Source organism: Cervus elaphus, chromosome 5, assembly GCF_910594005.1.
Source record: "Cervus elaphus chromosome 5, mCerEla1.1, whole genome shotgun sequence".
In the NCBI taxonomy this organism is placed as follows: Eukaryota; Metazoa; Chordata; class Mammalia; order Artiodactyla; family Cervidae; genus Cervus; species Cervus elaphus.
Genome location: NC_057819.1, coordinates 124,862,663 through 124,886,637, shown reverse-complemented (window position 1 = coordinate 124,886,637; position 23,975 = coordinate 124,862,663). Strand labels below are relative to the sequence as shown.

At 52.5% G+C, this 23,975-nt stretch overlaps 1 protein-coding gene across 4 annotated transcripts in view; it reads right to left on the bottom strand.

Moving 5' to 3' along the window:
- The window catches only part of RBFOX3 (RNA binding fox-1 homolog 3), a 429,808-nt gene that overhangs the window by 188,642 nt on the left and 217,191 nt on the right, over positions 1 to 23,975 (bottom strand). For all 4 annotated transcript variants that reach the window (XM_043905314.1, XM_043905313.1, XM_043905316.1 and 1 more), the window contains one exon: positions 6,816 to 6,923. The gene's annotated coding sequence lies outside the window, so the exon portion shown is untranslated. The remainder of the gene's footprint in view (positions 1 to 6,815; positions 6,924 to 23,975) is intronic.

Here is a 23,975-nt window from a genome sequence, read left to right as displayed (position 1 = left end):
GGTAGATGGTGATGATGGTTGCACAAGAATGAGAATGTGCTCAATGCCACTGAACTGTTAACATAGAAGTGGTTGAAATGGTACATCTTGTTCTGTGTATTTTACAGCAATTAAAAAATAAAATTTAAAAATAGTTGTACATCCACTGAACTCTCACCATGCACCAGGCACTGTCCTGATTCCATCATATACAGTAAATAACACTTTCATCATCAACAGTCCTTCAAGAAAGATGTTATTAACCCATTTTAAAGAGAAGAAACTGAGGTATAGAGATTGTTCACTTTTTAAGACAGCTAATTTTATGTTGTGTGAATTTCAATCCAATATACTCTTTAGAAATGCATGTATAGAATACGTCAGTATCCATATATTTTGGGCTTCCCAGGTAGATCAGTGGTAAGAATCTGTGGGTTCAATCCCGGGGTTGGGAAGATCCCCTGGAGAAGGAAATAGCTACCTACTCCATTATTTTTGCCTGGGAAATCCCATAGACAGAGGAGCCTGGAGGGTTACAGTCCATGGGGTCATAAAAGAGTCAGACACAACTCAGTGGCTAAACAACAACAGTCCATATAATATATATATATATTCTGAAATTGAATACAAATATACCAGAAATCTGTTTACTGATGGTTGATTTGGTATATGACTCAATAAACAACTGCTCCCTGTGGGCACCTTTCTCCCAGAGCCTGCCTTGCCCTTCTCTGAATGGTCTGGAGCAAGCTGTAGGCCTGCGGAGGGCGGGGGCTGGGGAGTGTCTATAACCGGACTTGTCAGGGCAAAGATGCTCTTAGGGAGGCTTATAACATCACTTCATGGATGGTGACACCACCCTGCCCCCGGCCCATGCTAAGCCTGTGGACACTAGCCCACAGGCTGGGGATTTGGGGGTTTTCAAACCTGGTTTTATTAAAAGTCCCTAAACAGTTTCTCTTTGGAGGCTTACCTGTCTTATTAAATAATAAGTCACATGGGCTGGGAGAACTGACGAGCCTCACATCATCAATATCTACTTTCCTTTATCGTTTAGAGAGAAATGATAGTTTATTCCTAGTAATGGTTGCTGGGCGCAGACCACTTGATAAATAGATGTGATTAAAAATGAACTAAATTAACATCACCTTTCAGCTGACAATGGGAAAAAGCTGCCAGATGCTGTGTATGTGCACAGGTCCATGTGCATGGGTGTACATGTGTGTGAGGGCACACATGTATGTGTATGTGTGTAAACATGTGTGTGTGCATTCATGTGCACTGCTAGTGTGTGGACACGCCTGCACACATGTTCTGTGGACTCAGGAAGGACATCCATGAAGGAAGGGACATGGATGGGGATTCAGACCCATTACCCTCTGTACAGGCAGGTGTGAATTGGGAGTTGATACATTGTAACTGCAGTGACCCTAAGTTCAGTTCAGTTCAGTTCAGTTGCTCAGTCCTGTCCAACTCTTTGCAACCTCATGAATCGCAGCACGCCAGGCCTCCCTGTCCATCACCAGCTCCCGGAGTTTACTCAAACTCATGCCCATCGAGTCGGTGATGCCATCCAACCATCTCATCCTCTGTCGTCCCCTTCTCCTCCCACCCCCAATCCCTCCCAGCATCAGGGTCTTTTCCAATGAGTCAACTCTTCGCATGAGGTGGCCAAAGTACTGGAGTTTCAGCTTCAGCATCAGTCCTTCCAATGAACACCCAGGACTGATCTCCTTTAGGATGGACTGGTTGGATCTCCTTGCAGTCCAAGGGCCCTAGGGAAGCCCATTTCTCAAAGATGGTCTTTGCAGAGGTCTCGATAATGTGAATGATCATCTCCTAATTCTTATTTGGAAAATTAATCTTCTGCTTTTTTAAAACATGGTGCAGTGTTTTAGAAATAGGGTCAGTGGTTAGTGCCTGTTTTAGTCTTTGTAAATCTACCTGAGGGTCTTCCCATGTGGTGCTAGTGGTAAAGAACCTGCCTGTCAAAGCAGGAGACGTAAGAAATGCAGGTTTGATCCCTGGGTTGGGAAGATCCCCTGGAGAGGGCATGGCAGTCCACTCCAATATTCTTGCCTAGAGAATCCCATGGACAGAGGAACCTGGTGAGCTACAGTCCATAGGGTTGCAAACGATCAGACATGACTGAAGTGACTTAGCATGCATGCATGCAAACCTACCAGAGGGGATTGGTTAACAAAATTATGGTACTTCAATGCAGTGAAATAATATTCAATCATTAAAAATAAAGTAAATATCTGCCTAGAAATAAGTTTCTGAAAATACTGTTAAGCAACAACAAAACCCCAAGTTACAAAACAACGCCTATAGGGTGAAATAAATCAGGAAACTCTTACATGTAGAAAACTCTGGAAGATGACAAGACATTGAGGTGTAAACAGCGGCTGCTTCTGGTAGTCGGATTATGGGTATGTGCTCTTCCTTCATTTTTCCTGGCTGCATTTTCTACAACGATCATCTATCACTTATGTAATAATGAAAAGGTACTAAGAGATTGTTTTCATTTGAAAAGGGGGGTGGAAAAAAAGGGATCCCACTGAAGGTCTTTAGACCCTGCCAGCCCCAGGGGAGGAAGGTGAAAGGGCTTCCAGGAGACAAGCAGAAGGCTGGCACTCTTGGCTCTGACTCTGCATCTCCCAGGATGTTGGTGGCTCTTGGGCTTCAAGAAGGCCTGGAGTGCTACAGTCCATGGGGTTGCAAAGAAAGCCTGAAAGCCAGAGTTGTCTCCTCAGAGTGAGATGTACCCACACCCACTCGTGTCCGTGGGAGAACCAAAGCCTTCAGTCTCATTTGGCTCCTGCCTCACACCACTTCCCTTGAGGGATCACACACTCATTCCTCAGACACTGAAGAAGCTCCCTGGCTTGGTGACCAGGTGTCAGCCCAATGTGGCCACTCTCTCCCCACCCTGGGGGCCTGAGGCACCATCAGGGCAGGAGGTGCTGCTCTGGCAGTTTGGTTTTTGACCAGTCATCAAACCTGCCCCCCTCCCCACCACCCCTGCTACCAGGTCCACTGCCCCATGGCCTGGAGGCTCAGTTCAGTTGCCCAGTCGTGTCCGACTCTTTGCGATCCCATGGACCACAGCACGCCAGGCTGTCTTGTCCATCACCAACTTCTGAAGTTTACTCAAACTCATGTCCATTGAGTCGCTGATGCCATCCAACCATCTCATCTTCTATCCTCCCCTTCCCCTCCTGCCTTCAATCTTTCCCAGCATCAGGGTCTTTTCAAATGAGTCAGTTCTTCGCATCATGTGGCCAAAGTACTGGAGTTTCAACTTAAGCATCATTCCTTCCAATGAATATTCAGGACTGATTTCCTTTAGGATGAACTGGTTGGATCTCCTTGCAGTCCAAGGGACTCTCAAGAGTCTTCTCCAACACCACAGTTCAAAAGCATCAATTCTCCAGTGCTCAGCTTTCTTTATAGTCCAACTCTCACATCCATACACATGTTCCCGAAAACAAGGCCAACAAAGCATACTCAGACCACTCATCTCCAGGAGCACATGGACCTCTGTGAAGTTAATTCACGCCTCCGCCCTCCCGGCCATAGTGTAAGGACCAGGGGGACAGGATTGCCAGTCACTGAAGGTAGTACTTTCACCCAGCACAACAGTGATGCCATCCCTCAAAGGTCCTGGGCGGGATACAAGAGAGCTGCCTCTGCACGTGGCTGAGGGTCCTGGTATAAGTCAGCGGCCTTTCAGAGACCGGTCTCCTCCTTGGTCATAAAAGCAGGGAGTTGCACGAGAAGCTCCCCGGCTCTCCCCCACTGCTCAGACATTCTGTGATACTCTATGGGTGTCAAGATACAAGGCGCATGACATTCTTCTTTGACAGCAATTGGACCACAGCAATGCCGTATTCCCACTTCCTTCATATTTCAGGATTAGGAACAGAGTTTTGAGAAAGAATCCTCACCAACATGGAGTGTCTCTACCACACACACACACACACACACACACATACCAATGTCACAGCTCAACCCCATGAAAGGCCTCCAGAGTTGACTCCAAACCGAGGACACAAAAAACTCCAGTGACAATGCCCTCACTCAGCTCCCTACACCCTGGGGATCCTACCCTAGGGACGCTACTCTGTCCTCTACAACCCCCGGCTGGAGGAGGCCAGTTTTGGGCTGACACGCCCACAGCCAGAAGGACATGTTTGCCTTCCAAGACAGTTCATGGACAAACCACTTCCGCCTGGCACATGCTAATCGAGGGACTGGGGACCCGGAAGATGTGAGTCCCTGTGCCAGCCCCTCACTTCCTAGCCCCCCGGGGTCCTCATGCACAGTGGGGAAGGGGGTGATGGTTCCGACAGGGCTGGGTGAGGCTCAGCCATGGCAGCAAATGTCACCACTGCAGAATCATGAAACTTCTCAGCGCGATGTTCTGAACTGGCCTCTCAGGAGAGGTGGAGAGGCCATCTCCTCACCAGGCCCCCTCTCACGGGTGGACCAGCCCTGGATGTCCCTTGAGCAGGCATTGCGGGCTGCAGGTGACAGGGAGGCCTGGCCCAGCCATGGTACGATGTCCATCACAGGGGACCAGCAGCTTGCGCCGTCTCTGATTTATTACTTTTTCCCTTCTTGGTGGTCCCCAAACAGAAACAGATGACAGACCATAAAAAATGCTGTAAAGTGATCAGAAAAGCCAAGGAGATGCAGAGCGACTCCAACAGGGATGTTCTCCCATTACAGGAAGATGAGCTTTTCCAGTGTCTCTGTCTACTAACAGAAGGCCCGCGCCCTTGTCTGCCAGTTCTGGACAGAACATAATTGAAACAGGCTGGGTGGCCACTCCTCCAGAAGGCCCCTGAACTGCCAGAGGGAGAAAGCATTTGGAAAAGATGCCCGTCAGCTCTTTCTGCCTCTTCCTGGCCCACCTCCCTCCCACTTGGCCTGTGTGGGCTGGGCAAAGAGCAAGAGAGGTGTCACAGCTCTGAGCTAGACAAGCTCCTGAAAGGGCAGGGAGCCTCTGCTGGGCCATTTTTCAGACTTTAATTCCACTGAGTGAAACTTCAAAAGGCTTTCCACTTGCTCAGTCCAAATTCCCTCTTTGCCTTGGGCGAACACCGCCCTCCAAGGAGATGGGCCAGCTGATCGTCGGGCGGCCTGCTGTGGATGCCAGCATCAGGCTGGGCATTTCCGCTGCACAGAAGCAGAAACACCCACGGATGGCTTCCTTACCAACTGGAGAAACCCAGAAGGAGTCAAACGACAGGGCCCGAAGCTTCCCGAGGCAGCGGGCCATTGTGGCCACACACCCAGCTGTGAGTCTCGGCTGCCATAAAGAAGTTGGAGGCCGTGACCTCACTGAACCCTGCTCCCCGACCCAAAGGAGGACAAATTCTAGGAACGTCTCCTATGGCACCATATTGAGAATAAACATGGCAGGAACTAACCTGTCCCTAGCCCCAGGCTCTCAGCAGTGTTAGCTGATAATCCCCAGCTCAGAATGCTGAGGCCAGCACGCCCCTGATGCTCTTGAATTTCATCTGAGAGCAGACTCTGGGGATGCCTGTCCTTGGAGAGCTTCCCTGGGTCCTCCCCACTCTGTTCCCCAGGCATCCTTTCTCTCTCTACAGGTGTTTCTAACTCAGGCTGAACTGTTCTTGCTTTGGACCCCAGGAGTGGAAGACAAGGTCAAGAGGGAGGCATCTTGCCCAGTGACCATCCTGAGGGTCTCTTTTCCACGCATAGATGTGTAGGCATAGAAGGTCAGGAGCAAAATGCTGGGGAGGAGGGGAGGCAGGAAAGCCCAAGATGTCCTCTCCCTTGGCCTCCTCCCAGGGGCACAGAGGCCTCACCCGAGTCCCTCTTGTGCCCCACGGGGGCAGTGGCCTTTCCCCCCAGGGCCTCCTCTGTTCCAGCTCCATGGAAACCGGGGAGCGCTTCTCCACGTTGGTCCCCAGACCCGCCAGCCTAGGCCCTGGGCCTCTGCGGTGGAGGAGACCAAGGTGAAGGGAACCCCATGCCCTGTCCGGGTTCAGCAGCTAGGCTCCCAGAGAGTCTGGGAGAGAGTTTGGCCCCAGGCCCTCTTGAGAGAGTTTTCTTTTATATTTATTAACCCACTTTCTCTCCTGGCCCTTCGGAGCAATGAGGAAACCTCAGCCAAGGCTATTAATAGGCCGAAGCCGTCCCTGGGGAGGACAATGAGCTCAGACCCACAGCACAGGTGCCAAGCATAATGAAGGTTCTTGAGCTGCCTAAATATAGGCTGCGGCCGCGTCGGGGTGCTGAGCATGGTCTGCCTGTGGCCACCCAGCCCCGCTCCCTGCCACCACCTGAGCCAGACCAGGCCCTGCCGAGAAAGGACCTTTTGTCACCCACACGTCCACCCCAGGTCAGACCTGGTGGGAGCCGCTGAGAAAGTGGGGGAGGGGTCGGCAAAATGACATGCAGTATAAATGATGCCTGTAAACAGCGAGTTTAATAAAAAAGGCTGTGAGGGAATTTATGGGCAACCCAAAGATCATTAAAATTATTTATCTACTTACCTCCCTTGCTGGCTGATCAGTCTATTAATTATCTATCATACACTCACTGATTTGCATTTCAGTGAGAGGACAGGGTGAGGGCAGGTGAAAAACACAGGGGGGTCCAGGAACCAAGTGGTGGGGACAGGTGTGGACCCTCCTCTCTACTGACCACGGCTCCCCAACTGATCCCCCTCTAGCCCACGTTGCAACACGGATGTGCCCCGTCCCCCCGCCCCAGCCCCACCCCCGGGCCTCTGAGATGCCCCAGGCCTGAGGACCAGGTCAGGTGGAGCAGAATGTGTGCCGGAAGCGGGCACGCACCTGTTTGCAGACGGGCAGCTCTCAGGACAGGGTCCCAGCCGGAGGGGCCTGCAGACCAGCTCGAGGGAAACGCGTGTAGAGTCTTCCTCAGGCAGCTCTGACTTAGCGCTGGGTTGAAAAGAGAAAACACGAGAACAAAACCATTTCAATCTCTGAATATCTGGAGTGCATCAGACACACGCTCTCCCGCGCTCTTGATTAAAAATATCACAGGACAGAGTGTCATGGGAACCGCATCCTTTGAACACTGCGACTGGAAGAAAACATTAGGCTGGGGGGAGTTATAATGAGGCGTCCCCGCTTACCCCCTCACAGCGGCAGCCGTTCCCAGCTTTGCTCCCCTGCAGTGAGACTCGGACTGGCCCCTGGGACGCCAGGGGATGGGCCAGCAGGCCAAGGGGTCCGGCTGGCCGTGGCTAGACCTATGGTGGGAGGGTCCGTGTCACCCATTCCCAACTCGGGCCCCAACTCTTCACTCAGGTCAACAGAGCTGGGTTGGGGGGTAAATCATCAGCATCACCCCATTACCACTGCGGTTCCCCAGCACCAGCTTAGATTCCAGGGGCATGGGGCTGACCAGGGGCTCTGCCTGGGGCTGACCTTGCAGTTTATGTACACATTGAACCTCTCTCATCAAAACCTGTGGGGCTCACCACAACCAGCCATGGAAGCCAATGCCTTAAAACAAATCTCTTTTCTTCCTTCTTTCCTTCCTTTCTTTCCTTCCTTCCTTTCTTCCATCTTTCTTCCTTTCTTTCTATCTCTACATGACATCTACCCTCTTTCTATAGCTACAGGATGTATCTTTGCCTAGCTGTAGACAGATACACACATGTGTGTGTAGGTAGATACATACACAGATGCATAGATAGGTTGTATTGATTCCATTTCTCTGGAGAACCCTGCCTGGCTCAGGGCTTCTAGCTTGCACGCACTCCAGGAGATCGACCCTATCCACTAACAGCACCAGAAATGCCACTGTGCTACCCCCTGCTCCGCCCAGCAAGCAGTCCCCACTCCCAGGGAAGGAGCTGTGCCCCAGCAATGGTATTAAAGCAGGAGGGAGGAGGAGGCAGCGAGGACCTAGTCGTCTGCTTGAGAACGAGCCGGAACGACCTGGCCCTCCAGAGTCTCCGATGTGACACCCCAGCCCCCACTTCTGCCAGGGCCTCAAAACCCACCCCTGCCATCAGAGCCAGGCTCCCTGTGTTTGCAGGACAGTCGTCTCCACGCCCCCCTCCCCTGTGCCCCCAGCAAGCTGCCCCGTCTTCCCCTCCCTGCCGATGGCTTCTCAATTCTGATGATGTATCAATAACTGCAAAGCAAAATGCCAGAGTTAGCAGCGCTACTGTACTGTAACTAATCGCTTTTGGAATCGATTCCCAGGGTTGAGTGTGTGCAGCGAGGTGGGGCTGAGTCCCCGAGGCCGCTGCAGCCCCCAGGAATTAGGCACACCAGGAAAAGTTCCAAGAGACAAAGAAGGGGGGCAGGACAGGAAGGGAGGAAGAAGACCAAGAAGAGAGCAGATTTTTTAAAAGACTGTAATACAGAGAACGACGGCTGCCAGTTGCATCCTGACTCAAGGCCAGGTGAGGACACAGAGGGTGACAGGACCTCTCCTGGGATGGGGACACCCCTGAAACCCCAGTCCCAAGCAGCCCGCAAGTCTCGGACCTGGAAGCTCGTCCAAGCATATGCAGACCTCAGGGGTCTCTGGGGCTCACGTACTTAAAAGATTGTGTTGGCTTAATAAACCATGTTGCTGCCGCTGCCGGGTCATTCTAGGGCAAGCACAGGAGAGGACTGGGGGAGTGCTCAGTAGCCACTCCCCCCTCCCCAGGAAGGGGAGAGGGGGCAGGAGATCAGTACAGAGGCCTAGGCAGGGCCCTGCCTCTGATCATAAAGACTCTTGGAGCCTTCTTCCTGCTGTAACACATGAACGCTCCAGAGAGAGGGAAACTGAGGCACAGAACCCTCGAACAACCACCCGCTGCCCCCCCAACCCCACCAAGGTGCAGATTGGAGGCCCAGGGAACCTGGAGCCTGGCTTGTGATGGCCACCCTGTCTCACTCTTGCTACAGTGGCCTCTGGGACACTTGGTTTCCCCACCTGCTATGTGGACTTTTTAATAGCTGCCCTTCTTGCACAGCCCTGACCCTGCCCTGCCCCGAGCAGGATCATTGAAGGAGGTGGGACAGATGGAGTCACACCACAGGGCTAGTTTAGGAAAGTGCCAGAGAGGAGACAGGGGCCCCTGTGTGCCTTCCAAACACGAGTGCCAGGACAGAGCATTAGTGGGTCCAGTGCCCTGGGGTCCACGCATCACCCACTTGTTCCTTTAGCCACTCCACCCTGCTCCTGTTTACCTCACTGCTTCCTACCCCAGATCACCCAAATCCCCAGGACAGAGCCCCAGGGACTCAGGCCAGAGCTGGGCTGTCTGGGGGTGGAAGGGGCAGAGAGCCCCAGGCAGATAGAAAAGTGGGGGGAAGGGGGAGGGGCTGACAGGAAAATGGAAAAAGTCTGGTGACACCCTCAGGGCAGAGAGGGAGGGTAGGGCCTCCAGTCTCTTCCTGCAAAGAAAGTGCCAAGGCCAGGCCTGAGATCTGCTATTTGCTTCACTTGCCCAGAGACTGCTTCCATCAGTGATCCCTGGGTGCCCCTGTGGCTTCAGCATCTCTCCCAGAGAAGAGGAGGGGAGGCTTGAGCCCACCATACACCCCCTGGACCAGGGGACACCCCTGCCAATTCTCCTACCTCCTCTGGAAGCCACCCTGCGGCCAAAGGCAGACATCTCCAGACCTCTGTTCACCCTCCCCTGCATCTCCATCCCTCTCCCAGGATTGCTTTGAGGATCCCAGGGTCTGCGGTCCAGACTGGCAGGGCCTGAGGGCTCAGCAGACAGACAGCCTTAGAGGGCAGGGAGGCGTCAGGGCCCTACACAGGCTCCTTGGCATTGTGGCCAGGGAGGTCAGGGGTCACGATCACTCCTGAGGTGGGGTGCAGGCACTGGGGGCCTAACAGGGAGTCCAGACATTGACAAATGGTTTTCTTAATTTTTAAAAACAAGTAGAACCATTTGAGGTCTTGCCCTAAATCTTTCTGGGGAACAGATTGCTTTCCCAAGCAGGAGAGTAGTGGACGGAGTAACCCACAGTTCCCCAGGAGCAGGCAGAGTCCCAGGCTTGCTGGTAAACAGAGGGAAGGCATGCAAGAATCAGGGGATTCAGAGTAAGGCAAGCCGCCACTTCTCAGCTCTCGTGTGGACAAAAGTAGGCGCACCTGGCCATCTCAGTGAGGACAGACGAGAGAGCTGGTGGAGCACGGGCGGGTCCAGACAGTTGGAGAGCTGTGGGCAGGACCTGGAACATTCTAAAGCCAGCCGCTCACAACCAGGTATCATCTCCAGGGCCGGAGGAGATGAGCACAGAGAACCGCGCATCTGTCACAATAGCAATACCACTGCTGTTGGTTCCGAACAACCAGAGCGTTCGTCAAGGACAGAGGGGCAGAAGACAAAGCCATAGATTCCTAAGACATTTCTCCACAACAGACAAAAGGAATGGATCAGAAATGCACAGAGGAGCTGCAAAAACACAAAGCCGAAAGGAGCAAGTTGCAGAAAGAGGTCATGTATGTGCACTTTAAGAAGTAGGGGAACTATGGTCTGTCTGTTGTTCGTGGTTGTATGTGTGCAAGTGTGTTTTCAAGGGACAAAATGATGGACACCACGTTGATGCTCAGAGCCGCCTCTGGGTGTCGGGTGGGGGGATTGAGGCTGGGGCTGCAGAGGGGACTTGACCTTCATCTGTAATGCTTTTTTTTTTTTTTTAAACAACACACTATAACTAAATGTTAATCATTGTTAACTGCAGTAGAGAAGCATAGATATTTAATATATTGTACCTTAATTGTCGTTAAGTCTCCAAAAATTTTCTGAGATAAGCATGGTTAGATTAGAAGCCCCTTGAGGATGACACATGTATAGTCACTCAGCAGTAGCATGGTGTTTTACACCCTCAGTGGCTCAGTAGAAATCCGCGGCCTGGGTGGACAAACAGATGAATGACATGCATGACAGGGACTCCAGAAGAACCAGATCTGCCCTTTCTGCTCTCCCTCCACTTAAAGGACAATAAACTAGTCTAGAACTGTCTCTTCTACTGCCCACTGAGATTTTCTTTAGAAACCACCAGCCTAAGCAGAAGCTGTTGCATTCCAAACGAGGGTCCTGGGTGTGGGGACGATCAGTCTCCAGGTGTTCTGGAGTCTAGACCATCTGTGTTTCCAAGAACTTGGGTTCTCACATCCTTTTCCCTCCTAAAATGCAAGGGGAGGGCACAGAGCCTGGGGGACCCGGCGACCGTCCTCTGAGCAGAGTCTCCCCACACGGGGACGAGCACCACAAGATCCTGACTGCTCAGAGGGCTTCTTCGCTCCCTGGCAAGCAAAGATCTCCATGCAGACAAGGAACCCAGAGCGACACAAGAGGGGTCAGCAGGGTGGCTGTTCTGTTACGAGGGGCCGAGTCCTGGGAGCTTTCTGGCAGGTCTGCTGCACAGGCAGAAATCCATCCAGGGCGATTTACCCTGAGAGCTGCCATCCTTTATCCCCTGGGTTGCACAGGCACACTTGCCCAGGTCCGCCAGCGTGTACTGGGCACACTCCAGTGAGTGTGCCACGGTGGGCAGACATGCCCCTGGCTCTGGCTCTGATCTTATACACGGTTCCACTTTCTGTGTTACAAGCTAATAAAAGCTGCATGATCAAACTCCAGGTCATTACTCAAGGAAAGGGACCCCTCTGTGGTCGCCAGCCACAGTTTTGAACCAATTAAAATCAGCCCGGCGTTTCTGCGGGCTGCTGCCGTGCCCGCCACCCTGGAGGTCTCGGAGGGCCCATGCCCGCCATGAGCAAGATGCACGAAATGTTAATGGAGATGCTTAAATGCCATGTCGAGGGGATTCTGGTAAATAAGGCCACACGGAAGAGGCTGGGGGAGAAGTCTCCTGAGCTAACCCTGGAGGAAACTTCAATAAAGCGAGATTGGATTGAAAACAATTCACTCTGTCTGCTGGCAGAGCTGGGAGCGGTCTTTGGGGGAGGAAAGCTATTTTATTTCCCATTAGTTCCCCTTTGCACCTTCTGTGCCCCCTGCTGCCAACACCAGAATCTGCCAGGGTGACAGCACCCACTGAGTTGGCTGGGAGAATCGGAATCGGGGTCATTTGCCAGGGTGGGGCACAGACAGGCAGGCAGTGGTTTAGTGAAGGTGGAGAGTAGAGGGCCTGGGACAGAGATGCGAGGGCGGGGGCATCTTGGGGCTGAGAAGGGAGAAAGGTTTTGCTGAGGAGTCAGTTATGGGGAGCGGGGGGTGGTCACACTGTCTGGCAACCGCCCTGAGTTCTGTTGGGTCCTGTTTCAGGTAGATCAGATGTCACCCATGAGACAAATGAATAAGGTTCCAGAGAACACTGTCCCGCACCCAGGTCAGCAGGTAGATGGAGCCTAGTGAGCAGTCCTAGTGGACACTGCTCAGTGTAATGTCCACTGTTCAGTGGACATTCAGCGTAAACTCAGGGCCAGCCCCGAGTTGGGGGGCAGGCAACCCCACTGGGCTGAAACTTTGACTGTTGCCCTTGCTCCCAGCCAAGACTGTCTATGGCTCAGAGTTCTGCCTGAGGCAATTGAAGGACCCCCAAAACAAAAAAAGAAAAAGTCACCAGGCCCAAACAGAGACTCAAGGAATCTGGGCTAGGTGAGCTGGGCAAAGCAGCCCGGGGCTCTTCCTCACTCAGCCCCCATCCCCAAGGCCACCCCTGCATGAGCTTCCCCTGCATGCGGGCTTCTGTCAGTCACATTTTACAACTGGAGTAAAAACCCTTGTCCCAGCTAGGGTTGCAGATTTAGCAAGTTAAATTACTGGGGGTGGTGGTTTAGTTGCTAAGTCGTGTCCGACTCTTGCAATCCTATGGACAGTAGCTCGACAGGCTCCTCTGTCCATGGGATTCTCCAGGCAAGGATACTGGAGTCAGTTGCCATTTCCTTCTCCATAAATTACTGGATGACTAGTTAAATTTTAAATTTCAGGTAAACAACAAATAATGTGTTTCGCTTTTTTGAGTATAAGTATGTATCATGCAATATTTGGGACACACTTATACTATCAATTATTCATTGTTTATCTGAAGTTAGAATTTAACCAGGTGCCCTGTATTTTCACCTGGCAACCCTAGCTTCCAGCTGTCTGACTGCCAAGCCTAAATACACAAACATACACACACACTCACGTACACATACACACAGGCATGCACACACAGGCACACCCTTCAAAGAAAAGAAAGGAGCTAACTCTTCACAAGGAGCAAACTGCCTGCCTGGTGTTTCCCCTCTGTTTGCCCCTGAGCCCTCCTCCCATTCCTCACCGCCCAACAGCTGCCCCATCACTCAGACAGAGGCTGGGACACTGGGATTGTCACTTGTCCAAGGCCGCACGGTCAGCATGCAGCCTGGCTGAAATTGCAGACCCAGGTCATTCGCATTCCAAAGTCTGCGCTATTTCCACAAAACCAGACCCAATGCATCAAACTTTAGATGTTTATCTCCAAACAAAATGGCCATAAGGAAGTTGCTATTGATTCTGCAGTCAAGTCAATGCACAGTATTTGAGGCCTTGGCTCAGCTCATGCCAAACTCGGAACGAAGATGCCATTACAATCCAGGGAGGCCCCTGCTGGGGAGCTCGCTCAGCACAGGGGTCTCGGTGAGCACACCTGGCTTCCATTCAGAGGGCTGGTGGTTTGGGTCCACCTGGAGAACTCCGCTGGCAATCAAGGTTGGAGCAAATATGGAAAGCAACACTGGTGTGTGTGGCAAGGCATTCTAGAAGAGAATCTCTCCGCTGGAACCAAAAAGGGGACAAAACTTGTGCCTTCTTGGGTTGAAAAGATAGACCTGAGATTGTTTGCAAATTGGCAGTGTCCCTGAGCCCTCAGCTTCCGCTTATCAACTAGTTGCTTCCTGGATAACCAGTACATTGTTTAGAACCTTGCTATGTGGTTAGAATTGCAATCTTTAATTTTAAAAAAGAATCACAATCTTTGATGAGGCCAGGGTGAGTCACAGGTGGCATTCTTGTCATCCATCTGGGCTACTCTATTGGTAGGGAAAGAGATTGGAAGTGACTGACAGGTCTTGCCCTTTACATCAGCAAGACAGTTACCACACCACACACTAACTCCCAAGTCTTAATCACTTGGTTTCATAATGACTTTTCTGAGAATGAAATTTAAGCTTTACCACTTTGTTGTATCTAGAAATAACTTTTTCCCCCTCTCCTCCTTTAAAAACAATCACCTCATGGATTGGAAAAACCTCCAACACATTGTTAGTAAATCTTCCTCCCATGAACTGCCTGCCTGCTGTCAGCAAGTTTTATGAGAGACAGAAGCTCCTGAGAGTTGTCAGCTGGGCTCTTGCAAGGACTAATTTTTGTCGTGAGTGAAATAAAAGTATTCTGGACCTAAACATCAGGATGGTTCAGGTGTTATTTGCTAACCCAGTGGCCAGGAAGAAAACCAGCATGGGGTTGAGGAGGCAACAGGAAGAGGAGGGGACCATCATCTAACCCAGAGGACACCACCAATCACATGTTAAAATCCAGAAAACAAAACTTCAAGGTCAAACGAGTCGGGGAGGTTTGCTTCATGAAAAGTACTGTCAATGCCTCCAGCTTTTGCTTCCACAGTCAGTGCAACCACACTTCCCATCTTCCTTTCTCAATAGTGCAGTCAAGAGGCAGTCAAAGTACTAACATCGTGATGTTTTCATTATTTGCCTGATGGGGTTTTGTTGGAAAATTGTGTGCCTAGTGTTGCATCTTGAGACTTTCTTTGTAAGGAAGGAAAAGGAAGGGGGGAGGGTGGGGGGAGGAAGCTGATGCTGGATTGCTGGATTTGGGCTCTTCCGGAGACAGCCCCCTGCAAGGAGCTGGTTTAATTATAGGCAGGTTGTTGTTTTTTTTACGTGACCTACTTCCCAGATGGTTTTCCCCGTGTTTCTTTAATGCCACGAAGTTTTGACATATTGGAGCCAGGAAGGAAGAGCAGACAGACCTGCATCACCCAAAAAAGGAAGGAACCTGGGGGCTTGATGGTGGGCCTCAGTAGAAAGGAAGAGACGAAACAGGTAAGAGGCTGGGAGTGAGAGAGGTGGGAGATGGAGAGAGAGCAGGGAGGCTCCTGCTGGCCACTCAGGAGGCATTCAGTGACCTCCCTGTACAACTCCCATGGCTGGCCCAAGCAACCATTACCCAGGAGGCCTCGGCCTGGTTTCTGGGTGCAAAGCTGAAAATCAGCTCACTGGAGGGCCCTGGGCAAATTACTGCCGAGGGCAACCTGGGCTGGATGGTATGTCCTGTGGTGCTGGACCATGCGGGTGGCCTGTGACTCCTGAGATGTGGACACATTTCCAGAAGGCTGTGGTGGGTTTGCTGTCTGACAGCTATGACTGTGGCCTCTGGGGGGAGAGGGCTGGGAATTATTCTCCATGGAGTCCCTCTTGGTGCTGACTGTGACCTCAAGCCCCAGGACAAGAAGGTTCTGCAGACAGCCCAGCCCACCACCAGGGCCACCTGCAGACTCAGGGCCCCTAGCACCCTGGCTGTCCAGCAGGACCCCAGATCTTCCTGCTTGGAGAACAGACTTGACGATGCTCGTTCCATCATTCTCCTGCCTTGAGGCAGGGACCCTCTTTGACCGTCCTTGTCATGAGAATTGGTACAATTTTTAAATGCTTCCTGGTAAGGCATTCCCCATGCTGTCTCCCTTGGCAAACCAACCCCACTGCCAGAGAAAGTCCTTTCTCTGATGTACCCCAGATCCTGCGCGAGGAGCCCTGGGAGCACTCCCCACCTCCTTCCCTGGGTGCATTTGGAGAACAGCTGCTTGCCGCGCTGAGTTGCCAAGAGAGCCTTCGACATAGAAACACTGCACCTCACAGCTGTGAGCTCTGCCTGCCTGCTCTGTGCATATCTGTCTTTCCCCCGAAAATCCTGGAGCAGGACTGCTACTGTTTGCAGCAGGCACGGCTCTAAGGAGCCGCCCTACTTCTCTATGTCACAGCCTGGCTCTCGCCGGCACTAATAGGTAAGCGGGAAATGGATTCCTCACGCCCCTGGGGAGCCACCTTCTCGGCACATTCAGAGAGTTTGGCACGTTCTGCCAGGAGTCTCCATTATAGGAGCTTCAGGTCCTAGAGGTAACAGGAGGGACAGCTGGGGGAGGCCACCACGGGTGCGCTGGGGTCTCTGGAGAGGAAGCCCCCACACGCCAGCAATGCCACTGCCAATACCCATGTGCCATGAGACGCCATGTATCAATTTGATTCATGGCCTGTGTGTTTCAGATTCAGATGGGCTGAAAAAGACAGCTGGGCTTAAAACATGTCGTGCTCAAATGAGGACTTGGAGCTCAGGGCACAGAGGGACCCTGGCATCTTCTAAAGGTGGATCCCCACCTACAAAGATCCGGGGACCCCGGGCACCCACTTGTGTCCTCCTTGTATAAAACGCCAACTCCGCAACACCAGGGAAGCAAAACAAACACATGGCCAAGGCACTCTCTTGCTATTGCAGCAGGTCTTGGGGAGGCCACGGCCACTGAGCCCAAGCTCGGGGCCCCTGTCTCCTCTGGATCCTGCCCCGACACACCTACTCAGCTGAGCCGGGATGTTAAGGGATGGCAAAGAAACTTCCAGGTCTAAGTTTTCCATAAAGAGCAGGTGAATTAGTTCTCATCAGAAATGTATCGTGGCCCCTGGGCTCACAGAGAGGAACAGAGGAAGGGAGAGACAGAGGCGAGAAGGAAAATCAGGGATGAGTGTTTACCAGGCACAGAGAGACTGAGAAGTGGAGACTAGAGGATGCCAAAAGCTTTAGGAATCTGCATTCTAACGCGGGAGCTAGCACGCACCTTCACGATCTGCTCTCAAATCTGCATGCATGTCTATGATTAATTTTAAAAATGCAAGAGGTGACACAGAACAATGTTGGGGTAAGGAAAAGAGGTGGGTCAAGTAGAGAGATACCAGGGCATACACTGTCAAGGATGGATTCCAGATGCGTCTCAGAAGGAGTGATAAATATGGGGGGTGGGAGAAGAGAGGACACCCCAACCAAGAAAGGGAGAACAAGAGCGGTTCTACAGAGTGCCTGCCGTGGAGCTAAGGCAAGAGGTTATGGTCTCACCGAGACTGTAGCGCTGAAGGGCTGGCAGAACATGCCAAGCCACTCAATGAGATGGCCCAGGCAGTGTGCCCAGGCACAGTTCCCAGCACAGAGCCTGGCACCCAGCAAGCTCTTAATAAAAGTTAGTTTGCTTCCCCACGTGGAGCAGACCCAACCGGGGGCAGTGGAGCGGAGGGAAGAGCTAAGGACCTGGCTCCTAAATGAAACTTGTTTTCTGGGAATGATGAAACCCACATCACACAGGGTCTAAAGGCAACAGCAGGTGAACATGATGCCCAAGGGTTGGGATGGATAGGGAACGAGCCCAGATAGCCAATCACCAGGACAAACATTCCTAAGCAGGTCCACCGGTCTCAAAGCCCCAACTGCACCTGTGGATCCACACGCATATTCTGGAGAGAGAATACCCTTTGGGTCCATAGAGGGGGTCTGGGATGCTGCGTAAGTTAATGCACACTGCTGTGATTCCAAAGTCCTTTGCCTGGAAGCCCACTTCCCAGCTTTAGCAATTGCAAAGTGCTTGGAGAAGGATATGAGATTGGCTGGCACGGGGTGTGGACAATCGGCCCCATGCTTACTTGTCATAGCCATTAGTTTGAAAGTAAGAAATACAATGGATGTGGAGCTTGGGCAAAGCTGTCAGGCACCCTAAACCACAGTGCCGTAGGTGCCAAACTCGGATTCTTGTCATTCTGATCCCACTGTCATTGGGATTGGAAAGAAAGTGTGTGAAAGACATTGGTGTGTAACAACGTAAGATCTGCTGTTGTTTTCCATGATATCCAGATCTTGGTAAGAGAAATACTGGGCCAGGACTTCTCATAGAGGCTCCAGGGGCATGGAGAGCTGGTTCCAGGAGGCTTCATCTCTTAGTACTGGTGTTAAGTCATTGCTGCAGCACAGACAAGGGACAGTCCCTCTCCCACCATCCCTGTAGACCCTGGGGAAGCCTGCCCTGGGATGGAGAATGGAAACTGGTTACTAGGCATCAACTGTATCAGGAATTGAGGTTTTAAGCCCCTTTCCTAGTCCAGCATATTGGGTGGTAGTGAGGGCAGCACATTTAGCCAAGAAAAGATCCTGCCATGGTGGCTGCAAGGCCACCAGCAGACACTGGTGCCCTGTGGCTGCACCTGCCTGCCCACCTGGACCCCCGCTCCAAGCCTCCCTGTCCTGGTGGTTCACACCTCATTTTCTTCTTGCTCCCAATGCTGCCAGGATTGCAGAGGAGGCTGTGCCACAACCCAGCACTCTTCCGCCCCGGCCAGAGACAACTGCTTGCTGAGAGCTGGCGAGAGCAGCGTGTTCTGCCCGTGGCTGGTGGTGCGTGGAGCGATCCACCAACATGAGCCCAAGCCAGGCTTCATTAGTGCACAGATGCAGACGGCGAAGGGAGACCAATTGTTTGGACCTTGTGCTGTCAAGCTGGCAGGGCAGGATGAGAACTCAGGATCTTGCATTTCTAGGCTGTTTGCAAATCTTCAGGTGCCCACTTCTAGAAGGAACGGAATCACTCAAGTGCCTCTGTGGGAGCTGTGGAGAGGAAGCCCACTTCTTGCTGAGCCCTCACAGTGGGAGAGAGGGGTGCCGCCTGCTGCAGTGACAATAGCTGGCCCCTCCACGGCATCCTTCTGCCTGCCACACCATCTAAGCATGTGGGTCAGGTCCGGGGACTGGTGGGTAGCGGGGCATTCCTGCCACCCTCTCTGGACCTCCCTTCAGGGGACTTGGAGTCGCTGACTATGGGGGTTTGGTGGCTGTCCTGCCCAGGGGGAGCACAAAGAAGCACTTCTGCCATGAGCTGGAGGTGCCCCTGGACAGGCTGCCTTTGGTGGAGGAGCAGAGTGATGGCCCCTCAGCTTTCAGGGGATGCGCTGCCCTCCAGGGGGTACCCAGGGGTGTCAGGAAACCTCAGAGGGGAACTCCATTTCTGAGGGTTGGCGAGGCGGTGCAGCCAGTGCCAGGCACACCCCTTGGCAACTTCCCCCTCCATCTTGAGAGAAAGGCCTGTGGCTCACCTCCCACATTCTAGGGGCAACCCCTCTGGCGGTGGGCAGGCAGTTGATGTTACAGGTATCTGGCCCATGTCCTCAGCACTGTTCCCTGAAAGCCTCTCCCAACTTAGAGTTCAGAGGATCTTGTTCCTGGGTGGAGGGAGAGAGGCCCTTGGAGAGGGAGGGGAGAGGCGTGGGGAGGGGGGTGCAGGCAGTCTGCCCGCACAGCTCTAAGGCACCCCCTGGCAGAGCAGGCCGGCACCTGTAGGAGGCAGACGCTCATTCATCACCCTCGAAGCCCAGCCCTGGCTCCTCTGCCTCTGGGAGGGGAGAGAGGAGAGGGAAGGGCTGGGCAGCTCTGAAATGCTACCCTCAGGCCAAGGCAGGGTCATGGTCCCAGGCACTGTCCTCTGTGTGTGCGCAGAGGACAAGCCCTATAGTGAAGGCTCTGGGCACGGTAGGACGTGCAGCTGACATGTTTAGCACCCCGGGCACAACAACTCTTTGTAGACAACAATGAAGCCTTTCAGGAATGCCAAGGCCTGAGCCGATCCCCACCCCAGGCAACGGGCAATGGCACTTCTGCTCATTCCTGTTGTGCGAGCCCAGCTAGGGCAGGAGGAGGAAGGAGACACTGAACAAGGACTAGCCATGGCTGCTAGGCTCTCCCCTGGTCCTCCCCAGGGGAGACAGAGTAGTGGGCTCATCTCTGGGAGTCCCACGGCAGCTTGGGCAACCTGTTGGGTTGGGCTTTCTCGGGCCCATCTGCAGTAGGAATGTAGGGGACAGCTTGGGCCATCTCATCAAGAGATACAGCTTTAACTTCAGAGGGACTTGCCAGGGAGCCCAGTAAGATTTCAGAGAACTTACTTATCCCTAAATATCAACTGCCCAGTCACTTACATTTCCCCCAACAAAATGGTCCCTTGACCTCAGTCCTTCACTCATCATTGTCATGGGGGCAGAGGGAGCTCTTTAGAGAGGTCAGTCAAGACGAACTCCTTCCCAGGGTGTTAACATCTGCTGTCCCTCTAACATGAAATAGAATTTAAACATAAATGAAAAGAACAACAGAAATGTAAGTACAGCTGCAGAGGCGCCTTCTTCCCCTCCCTGCTCTGAGCTCCAACCTCTTGGATATTTATTGTTCGTTCTCCTCTAAATCATTCCTGACGGCTGGACTGCTTGCACTCCATCACAGGGAGAGGCTGTGCGGAGCCGCAGTTCCGTTTAGCTTGCAGAAAAAGGAGCCTCCTAGGAAAAACCCACCCGGGAGCTGTCCGGTGCTGAACTCCGGCGTGATGGACGATTATGGACCATCTGCACTTTCAGAGGGGGATAGATTTATGAGCGGGAGAGACAGCTAGAAGAGTGTCCATTACTATAACTCACTGCCCTCTTCAGAGATATTCTAATCAGGCATCTTCTCCTCCTGCCGAAAAGCCCAGGTTAAGAACTGGCAAGAGGTGAGATCAATTACATATTTCTGGGGTGCTTCCTTTCCAGAACAAGGCTGTCAAAAGTCCTGGGGACAAGGGCATCAGGAGGTCAGGGTGGGAGCCACCGATGGAGGGACCCTTTTCCTGGCAAGGCAGATTCCTGGTCACGTTTCCCAGGGCTCCCTGTCTCACCTCAGCTCCTGGTTTCTTGCAACTGGTGTTGAGAAGATAGAAGAAGCCAGTATGTCTCTTCTTTCTCAGCCCCTGCATGGACCTACTTGAGATTTACTGACAACCAGGAATCATGCAGAGGGTGCAGCAAAGATCTAGATCTTCCTGGTAGGCTGTGTGGTTTGATATTTATGTGCATGGGGAAAGGAAAGGAGTATGGTCAGGTCCTGAGCTGGATGCCTTCTGTACGTTGATTCACAGGAACCTTATTCCTGCTTTACAGGTGAAAGAACTGCAGTCCATGGCGTTATGTGACAGGGCCTCTGGCCTCCCTTGCCTCAGTCCTCCCTTGCCTACTGCCTGAAGGCCCAGATGACAAGGCGGAGATGCACAGGGAACTTCTCACTGGCCCTCTAAGGCTGACTCCCCCCCGACCCAGAGCCCCTCCATCAGGACCCCACTGGCTCTTCTCAGTGGGCTCCCACTCCCTCAGAGGGCCTTGTAGTGAGGAAGTGAACTGACTGCCGTGGGCCCCAGCTCCCAAGAAAAAACCCCTACACACAGACAGCCCCTTCATTTCTACTTCAGAGTTCACTTCTTTCTACTTCAGAATTCACAGAGCATTTTGACACTGGCCTAATCTGACCACAGCCTTTGTATTAGATAAAACAGATATTTTTAATCCTCATTTTAAAGGTGACGCGGTTAAGGGGTTTCCCTGAGGCTGCAGAGATAACCAGCAGTTGAGCCAGAATCAAGCCCTCATCGCCTGGCTCTGTGTCCAGGGCCTTTATGGCCTCTGCCTGCCTGCCTGCCTTCCCAGGAGGCTGCCCTGAGCACAGCCACCCTTGGGAATTTCCTCCCTTGGGGACCTGCCCTCTCCTAGGCTTTTCTCTAAATTCGAATCTTGTCTCCCTGATTCCACCCACTCTGGGGTAGTTTGAAATCACCCAGCTCACTGGCAGAGCCTTTGAGAACTCACCTGGGTGCAGGCTCTGAGACTCTAATGAAAGACCCTGCATATCAGGAAGTGCCCCCTCCTGCCAGGACCCTGCCATTCATTCTCTGAGAGGGTGAGCCAGGGACCTGTGTGATGATGTGCAGCTCAGCAGTAGGACCAGCTTTCAAGAGTCCTGGAGTCAGGTCTTAACTGGGACAAGATCAGGCTGTGGCTGAAAACAGCAGAAGTTCAGCTTGTTCTTCTGCTGCTTTTATTTATTTCTATTTATCTTAAAAAAAAAAAAAAAACCCACAAAGCTACAATTCTACCTGCTTCACCCTGGGAGCTCACCTATGGCCTTTTCACCTGGAAAAAGCCTTCTGTTCTTGCCAAGCCCCCTCCATCCCAGTCACTCATTTTTTCCACCACTCACTTGACCATGCACATATGGAGGGCAGGACCCTACCTTGCACTGGGCGGTCAGGAAAAGCATTCTGCAGGAGGTTGAATGTGAACTGACTTGGATCTTAGAGGGCCTGGAAGGTGGTCAGGTGAGGAAGGAGGGTGGGAGGGCTCTGTCTTGTGGAGGCAAGGTGGGCAGCAAATGCAGCATGCCATCCACGTGTGTGTGGAGCAAAGAGAGGATGAGGTCGGATTGGTGAGCAGGGCAAGCACCCCTTTTTAATATAAAGCCTTATAGGCCTGTTGCTCTAGGAGATGGCTGCTCTCTGCAGAGGACCTGGGGCACTGGGCTGCCCCTGTGCAGGCCACCCTGTCCATCACAGCGGATCTGATGGAGGGCCTGTGTCTGGACCAGTATGTCCAACAGATGGTGCCATCACAAAGATGCTCTGTGGCTGAAAGGTGGCTAGTGTGCCTGAGGACCTGAATTTTACACTATTTCATTTAAATTCATTTACGTTTAAATGACCACTGTTTTAACTAGTTTGGCTCTGGAGGTGAGCTGCCCAGACAGCTTCAGGGTCTCACGCTGCCTGACCTCACTGACTGCTGGCTGAGAGCAGCTGTGGCCAAGACCCTCATGTTCTAAAAGCTTTGTTGTGAAGCCTGAGCCATGGGAGGGGGCGTGTATCGCTCTCCAGCCCGAGACATTTTGCTTCACCTGTGAAAACAACATCCACTTGATGAATGGCCAGTGCCTGCACTTTGTGAAATTAAATTCTTGGCTTGGACAGAGCAGCATGGGGATAACCATGGCCGCACCCGTAACAGGGACAGGGCAGCAGGGCACTAGGCAGCAAAGGGCTCAGAATCCTGGCCCTGGCAGCTGCCACATGAGGGCAAGGCAGGCAGATAACTACGTCAGCAGATGCCCCAGGCATTGGCTGGAGAGGAGCAGGAAGGAAATCAAGAACGTTAGTGCAAGAAAGGAGCTATGCAGCAGGGAGGGATGGTACTCACGTCACCCATCGCAACCCAGACCCTGGCCCCTGGCACACTCACCCCCAGGAAAGTGTCTCTCCAGGGCACATTCACACCAGCTCTGACCTTCCCACTCCTCCTGCCTCAGACACAGGAGAATTTATGCGCCCCTGTTATTTCCAGCCCAGCTCTGCTCTCCATGGAAACCAATTCCCCTCCTGCTTCATTATTATTATTATTATCTTCATTAACGCTTGATAGAATGCAGTGTCCATTATGGCCATCCTGGGAACTCCTATAAAGTGCCATTCCCCAAACCCACCCTCCACCCCAGCCAAACTGCAGGTGATCCCGTCCTCGGCTGTGGAGCGGAGAGGCGGGGTGGGAGTTGGGGTGATGAGAGTGCCTCATCCTTTATGCCTCTTCTCACACAGTAAAAATTACTGCCAACGATATATGGTCACGCCATAAACTCAGATCACCTCTGAGAACTTGCTTCATTACTACCCCCACTATATAGGCTGGCAGTTACTCTAAACCTGGCCTCCTCTCCTCCTTCTCCCTGCAAGGAGGTTTGCAGACCCCATGGGGGCTCTAAAGAGTGGCCTCTTGTCCCCGACTCTCACTCACAAGGCCTGGAAGGCCAGAGTCCACCGTGGTCCAATGGCCGTCCCCTGGGTGAATCTTCGGGAGATGCAGAGAATCTGAATGAACATTCAAGTCTCCCTGCCCACTTGTGCACCAGATTCACTCCTTGCTCATCCCAGAAACATCCATCTATGCTGTCCCACCCCATTCCTTTTTACCTGAACCTCCCTTTAAAGAAGTGGCAGTTAAGTTACTTGTGGCATCTCTGCGCACCCCCCTAAGTTGGAGCCAGAGGACCACCCCCACCACACCTGTGCCCTCTCAGAGGGTTGTGGCCTCTGACCCTCCTCTCCATTTGCAGTTAAAGAGTTGGGTTGTCCTGGAAAATGGGCCACCAG